The 8048-nt window shown below is 33.3% G+C and overlaps 1 long non-coding RNA gene across 1 annotated transcript; it reads right to left on the reverse strand.

Moving 5' to 3' along the window:
- Positions 1-996: 996 nt before the first annotated feature.
- Positions 997-2890, reverse strand: LOC127843017 (uncharacterized). The gene is made up of 3 exons (XR_008032037.1): positions 2743-2890; positions 1350-1857; positions 997-1097 (listed from the first exon to the last, which is right to left on the reverse strand). It is a non-coding gene; the product is annotated as an uncharacterized LOC127843017 (long non-coding RNA).
- Positions 2891-8048: the final 5158 nt, after the last annotated feature.

Genomic DNA, 8048 nt, shown 5'->3' on the forward strand with positions numbered 1-8048 from the left:
ATATGGTGCAGATGTATATTCCAAATTGACATCCGTCTGTTATTTAAAACTCATGTAAGAATGTAATTGATTGGTTATTTCAATAAAATGAATTTACTTGTGTTACTTATAATTATTTGGATTAAAGTTATTATAATGTCTGACTCAGACTTGTGCATTTTTATCTATTCTTTTTTCATGATCATTCAAAATGAAGATCATTATTGATTTTGAACAATAGCTGTAATAATTTATGTACATATGTCCTTTAAAAATGAACGAAGCAATATTGATCCCGTCACTTTTCTGAGAAAAAAATGGGGATATTGTGGTTATCTCCGTCTTCCATCCCCTCTGGCCACTATCTCCTCCTACACTATAAGAACTAGAACCCCTATTGAAAGCCCTATTATACCTTTTCCCTCCTTTGAAAAAGTATTTTCATATGATCAAGTATTACACTCATGACTGTGTAACAAAATGCATATAGTATCCTTTATTTATCACAAAAAAAACAATTCCAATAAGAATAATTATGTTAAATATTTAAAAAAATAAACAGGGGTCAAAGTGTCTAAAAAATAAAAAAACAGGTGTCCAAGTGTCTCAAAAATTGGGGTCTTCTTAAAAAAAAGAAACAAAGGGGTCTAAGTGTCAAGGGTCAAAGTGTCTTACATGTATGGACCAGTACTTCACAGTAATACAAGATGGTTGTGTATGATGTTGTTACTTTGACTTGTTCAATAGATCAAAATGAGTTACATTTATTCATATTTAAAATATTCAGTCTATTTTTCGGTCTCAGTTGAATTTAAGAACTGAAGCGTATCTATGGCATACACAAATAATGTTAAATTATTTATAACTTTTTTTCCAATTCTTAGACTTGGCATGCCAATAAATATATAATGATTTTAGTTTCCATTAACCATCTTTGTTGATTAAATACATTTCATGTTATAATCTTTAATAAATGTTATCCTTAATAATATAAACAAGTTCCTTACATTACTCATACCCTGGAGGACATGAAAGGTTCTCTTTCAAACCCCAAAGGCCCTTTCAATACCGTTCCCGGTGCCGATGTGCGCAGCATTGTACCTTTCCTGAGCTTCTGTCTGTGAAAACAGTTATATGTTTAAGTATTAATACTGAATTATTTAATTTACAAAGAGTTAGTATTTAGAGAATCAAGTACAATATATTACATATATGTGTTGATTATATGCTTAGCATACATGAAAGTTGTTTTGTGTGTTACTTTTTTTTTCAGTTTACGAAAAAAAACACCTGTCATAAAAATATTTCACTAGATCTAGTTAAAACTATTTCTTCAATACAAGTTCATGACATTGACTTGTTGTTTTCACCTGGCTGAAGGAACGGGGTCAGCAGGAAAGGCCGGACAGGGTTTCCACTATCTCCTAAAAGATATCCACGTTCAGGATCTGAAAAGAATATAACACCTCATTGTAGATAGTTACATGTACTATAATAGTTAATTAAAAATTGCATAATCATTGAAAGAAATATGGCAATTTTAAACCAAAATAAGATATGTGGTCTGCTGGAAACAAGTTATAAGTATGTAAAGCAGTAGTATTTACCATTAACATTATTTTGATAACTTGTAACCATGAAAATGTCTCAAAATTAAAGTTCTTTTTTAATAATGTAAACTTGACCTTGGGGATAAACACTGATTGTTTTAATAGTAGTGGACATAATCAACATTGAGGATTACATATATTGAACCAAAAGATTTAAAAGTGCAATCTTGATGGTGATTGGCCATATGCTGTCCAAGCTTGGACATTCGGAAGATATGGGAGGCATTGCAGCATCCAGGCCAACATGCATTCACACTTGTAAACATCCCTGTGAATAAAAATTCAGAACATTGATAAACATTAAAGAGACATTCACAATCAAGCATGAAAGCTATGAAACATGATCTATCTTATGGCAGAGCATTCCAGTCCTAACTGTTCAAAGTCTGGAGCACAAAGTTACAGGGTGCCTACAATCATAATTATTAATAAGTATAATATTCTTATTTAGAAATTTGTTTTTAACCCTTTGATAAGTCCACAATACCAGGATGAACTAGCATTTTAATCAAGGTGACATTGCAATATAATGAATTACATTTTGTCTTTTTATGTGGTTTAACCAAATACGTTTCAGATAATTCACTGTCTAAAATGGCACCTAGATACTTGACAGAATTCTGATATTGGGATTAAAAACAACAAATTGCCAAAACGTGTTACATGAGAAATATTTTAAATTTCAAACTAACCTTATGATTAATAAAACAGTGTTGAAATACCCCACAGGCGCCCCTATTAGAAAAACGCGATTCTTACTCAGCAGCTCATATACATGTATGGCCTGACATGTACCAAAGTACACATGTGTCAAGATTGCTGTGATGTCATTACAGACTACTACGTCAGTACTAAGTAAACTTAATTCAGTTAGCGTGTAGTCTTTGTCATGGGTGGATCACTGAATGGAAGTTGCAGATTAAAGAAAAGAATTTTGGATATGGCAAAATAGCTGCGCGCATTAATAATATGGTATGCATTTATATTGCTGTATTAATATCAGCTCTCACCTGCAAATTATCCTGGGCACCCGTATTACCGGTGACTTAAGCATTCATTTGTAAATAAATACTATTAAATGCAACTTCCGTAAAGAAAACTTCATGTTATTATCAGAATCGTTCATTTTTCCTCAAGTTAACACGAAACGTACCTTATATGTTAACGAAAACTCATTTTAATCCATCACAGAAGTAGGTCACTGTCCGCCATTTTGGTTTCTACTGTTTACTTCTATTACCGGTGATGACATAGTTTTTACTCAGACACAACACATTTTCAGAAAATCACAGTTTACTCAACTAAACTTCCGTACTGTTGAATATATACAAACAATATATCAAAGTTTACAACATGTTAAGATCAATTTTCAAACAATAAATGACATGTAATATAAATGATGTAACAGGGTTGAAATATTTATTAAAAATATTCTGTTCATTTGTTCCGTTTTCATGTTATCATTTCCTTTTAACTCATGGTGTTTACATGGTTTACTTATTAATATAAAAAAGTGAAAGCAGTGATCCAGTGGCCAGTCTAAGAGTTTAAGTCAGTTAAGCATGTGATTATCATATGTCAAGTTTATGTAATTGTTCAGTCAGGCTTGACCAGTGATTTTCCCGCCCTTTCCTTAGCCACTGGTCACTTCCAACTTGGACACAGACCTGTTCACACCTACTTTTAATATATGTATTAATACCACGAGAGTTGCCATTATAAAAGGTTAGTTCTATTTCTACCGCTTGCATTTACTCTTTCTTGTATTTGCATGTGATATGTTTTATATATTTGTTACTTTGCATATAATAACATAATGTCTGATATCATGTTTTTATATGTTTCAGAGACATGGAATTCGTATATAAATCGACCAGAAAACAATTAGCACTCATTTTCACAATGAGGACATATGAATGTAGAATTTCTCCGCAAACACCGCACTGGAGTACAATATTTTAGATGAGTCCAGTGGCTACATTTGTCACATTTACCCCACTGAATAATTTCTAGTGTGTATATTAAGTTTGTTGCATCTGGTGAGGTGTTGCCACATACACAACATGGAGTGCTGTCAGCTTCATCATCAGTCAGTTCGGAGTCACAATCATCAATGTGAGGAGCATTAAATCCAGAGGTGCTTGGTTGTGGTGACGCACTATGTTTGTTGGAATGTAAGTTTGTTTTTGATCTTTTTGAACCTTTACTTGTTTTTGCCTGTGTTGTTTTCTTTGTTGTTGTGACAACATGATCATCTATTTTCTTCAGTTTGCTTTCTTTTGATGATGACATCAAATTACCAGTGACAGATGGTTGTAATTTTCTTTTCTGTGGCTTTTCAATAACTTGTTTTTTTTTTCTTTTTTCTAAAACGCTTTCTGTTTTGTTTTCAGGAATGACTACAGCCTGTGTATTGGTGTAAATAATTGATGGGGCTGTCTTAGAAGAAAGAATCTGGTTCCTCTGCAAAGGGTAAACAACAGCTTTTTTGAATGAAGATATGAGATTTTCTGGAGTAAGACCCTTGTTATATGCTTTACTTGACAATTCAGCAATATTCAAACGGTTTACCTGAAGACCAGGATTGTTTCTCAAAAAAGTTTGACATTCCAGGGGTTGTACTGTTTTGGATTAATCCGGAAATCCGGATTTGGAGGCTCCCGGACCAGTTTTGAGATCGATGTAAATCCGAGGAGTTTTGTTTTTTAAGGGGGGTGAGGGGGTAAGGGTGCAAATAACGTTGCCGTACGAAGTATATCGGTGACGAACTGCGAAATCGGAGTACTTGCGGTAAATCCGGGCACTGCCGAATTCGGCAGAAACGGAAAAAATCGGCAGCCAATCGTTTGCATTCGTTGGTATTCGTATGATATCGTCTGTCTTATAGCGTGAAATTGATTGGCCGGTTATTTCCGGAGCTTCTTTGCTCACAAGTATTACGCTAAAAGTGCGAAAAACAATATTTTAGAAATCCAAACTGCGAGAAAACAACGACAATAAATGGTAAGTTCTCATATCTACCTGTTGATAAGAACGCAAACGTCGGCGATTAACCATACGTATTCGTATTGAACGACCAGATTTCTTGTTTTAATCGTATTCACATATAAATTATGCAAGTATTTCGATACCTGAAAGTGAAATCACCCCACCGGCTATTTTATCTCGTCGATATAATAATAACAATTGAATCGAGAAGTGATAAGCATAGAAATCTTATTTTTGGTGACAACATGGTCAAAAGTCTTTTAATATCCAAAGCAAGGTCAAGTTTTAGTCTGCCAGTCAATACATTTACTTTAGCAGTAAAACAATATTTGACAGCAAGGATGCACTTTTTAGGTCCTCAAAGGCTTAAAATCAAAGAACATTGTAATACTCAATCTACTAATTAAGATTTCAGCTAAAATTTAAATTCACAATAAATTCCTTAGCATTAGATACAAAACAACAACCCTGAGATTCCTAGTTCAATGTTAATTAATTTGTATACACTAATTAAAATACTTAACTAATTTTTTAAATCCATTTTCAATAGGGAATTTTACAATATAAAGAAGTGAAACTCCAGCAGCTGGAGCAGTATTGAATTTTCATTAAAAACAATTAGTTGGTCCTTTATTTAAGGCAAGTGACCGATTGCCCAAACAGTACAAAACAGCACAATACAGCACAATACAAACCAACATAAACACAAAATATGAATAAAGCTGGGGTCATCGCCTTGGAACGGTCAATGCAAAGCATTGGGGGTTTAAACCTGGTTATAGAGCGCTCAACCTCACACTTGGCCCAGCAATATTCATAATACATTTAAGTGTAAATAAAATTTAACGTCATAGCATTGTAACTCAAATTAAACAATAATAAAAGGGAATTAAAACGCATTCAATTTAATTACTATTTAATTACTCAATTGCATTGAAGATACAAGAGTAACAGAATTACAACTTTTTGACGAACGATCAAATAAAACTATTAACAATTGTCAACTACATTCCTTCTTTATAGAAAAGATTTGAGAATGTAGAATCATAGAGTTAATATCTCAGATAATCATCGCGCAAATACAGGAAGAAGCAGTAAAAATTCCATATTACATAGCTTGGTTGTTTATGTGACTGCTAAACAAATTAAAAATAATTAAATCTAACATTAATGCCCGCTGGCAAGGAAGCTGCCATGATGCCCACGTTTTCACAATGTCCAACGTTGGCAGACATTTAGAAGCAAATCATCAAGGTAAATGCATAAAAATTGTATTACCTCATATAATGTTGAAAATTATTTATTAATTTAACAGGTAGAGTTTTACTAGTATGTTCATGTTGTGACTTCCATAGACTCCTAGTATTTTATAATAAAGTAAAGATAGACTGTGATGTAGTCATGAACTTAATCCTAAAATACATTATACCTTACAGTTATACTATGTTATATCATTAAAAATTAAATAAATTATTTAATAAACATGTATGTGGTGTGATTTGCTATATATCTATCTTACATGCAGATCCTGGACGTGGTTGGCTGTTGGGAGACAGTGGCTATCCCTGTCGACCATTCCTAATGACACCCATATTGCATCCAAGTAAGATCAGTTGTTGTGTTTTTAAATATCATAATTTGTTTCAACTAGTTTATGAAAGAAATTCAGTTCTGTGTTGGTATAATGAGTAAAATCATCGAGGTACAAATGCTTTTATAATTATATCACTAATATGAATTATTTATTAAAAACTCATTATGATATACAAAATAATTGATTATAAATTGTTAAATGCACTAAAAACGACAATAATACTAATATGCTGATAAAAAAGCAAAAAGGTTAAATCAAAATAATAATAAAATGAATAATTATTATGAGCATAACTATAATTACCATTATTGTTACCATTATCACAGGAAAAAAGTAAAAAGGTTAAATGAAAACAAGGGCTGTTAGTAAAACATGAATGCCCCCCATATGGGCTCTCCGTTGTAGTGAGAACCATTGTGTGAATATGTTTTTTGTCACGGTGACCTTGACCTTTGACCTAGTGACCTGAAAATCAATAGGGGTCATCTGCCAGTCATGATCAATGTACCTATGAAGTTTCATGATCCTAACCATAAGCATTCTTGAGTTATCATCCGGACACCATTTTACTATTTCGGGTCACCGTGACCTTGACCTTTGACCTAGTGACCTGAAAATCAATAGGGGTCATCTGCGAGTCATGATCATTCTACCAATCAAGTTTCATGATCCTAGGAATAAGCGTTCTTCAGTTATCATCCGGAAACCATTTTACTATTTCGGGTCATCGTGACCTTGACCTTTGACCTAGTGACCTGAAAATCAATAGGGGTCATCTGCGAGTCATGATCATTCTACCTATCAAGATTCATGATCCTAGGAATAAGCGTTCTTGAGTTATCATCCGGAAACCATTTTACTATTTCGGGTCACCGTGACCTTGACCTTTGACCTAGTGACCTCAAAATCAATAGGGGTCATCTGCGAGTTATGATCAATGTACCTATGAAGTTTCATGATCCTAGGCCCAAGCGTTCTTGAGTTATCATCCGGAAACCATTTTACTATTTCGGGTCACCGTGACCTTGACCTTTGACCTAGTGACCTCAAAATCAATAGGGATCATCTGCGAGTCATGATCAATGTACCTATGAAGTTTCATGATCCTAGGCCCAAGCGTTCTTAAGTTATCGTCTGACAACCACCTGGTGGACGGACCGACCGACCGACATGAGCAAAGCAATATACCCCCCTCTTCTTCGAAGGGGGGCATAATAATAAAAAAATGAATAATTATTATGAGCATAACTATAATTATCATTATTGTTACCATTATCACAGGAAATGAAGCCGAGGAACGGTACAAACAAGCACACATAAGCACGCAAAACATTATAGAGATGTGCTTTGGTGTATGGAAGAGGACCTTCCATATATTGCATGTGGAGGTAAATTTAATGTTTGATTTAATAATAACAAATTTAATAATAAACTTTAATAATTGAACGAATAAGGTCTGTTGTCAACAAAAAAGCAGTTACAATTAACCAATATTCATTAATGTTTCATGCAGGAAGCTTAAAAATTACCTTAATGAAGATTGATACTTAATAACTGGTATTTCATTTTATAATAAACATCCTTGTTTGGATAAGTATGCTTAATTTAATTTTCATGAATGCATACTAAAAGGGACTTGTTCACAGTTTATAAAAATTGGAATTTTTCAACTTTTTGTCACAGATTCAAGAAATAAATGAAATTTTTATGTCAGTGTGAGAAATAACACTAATGCCGCCGACTTATACTTATTCGATTCCTTTGTTATCGTTATATTTTGCAACAATACGTAGATGGTTATACAGAGTATAAAATAAATGGCAACCCATGTAAAGACACATTATGTGAACGAGTCCCTTTAATTCATTACTGCTAAC

This window comes from Dreissena polymorpha, chromosome 8 (genome assembly GCF_020536995.1).
Source record: "Dreissena polymorpha isolate Duluth1 chromosome 8, UMN_Dpol_1.0, whole genome shotgun sequence".
Classification (NCBI taxonomy): Eukaryota; Metazoa; Mollusca; class Bivalvia; order Myida; family Dreissenidae; genus Dreissena; species Dreissena polymorpha.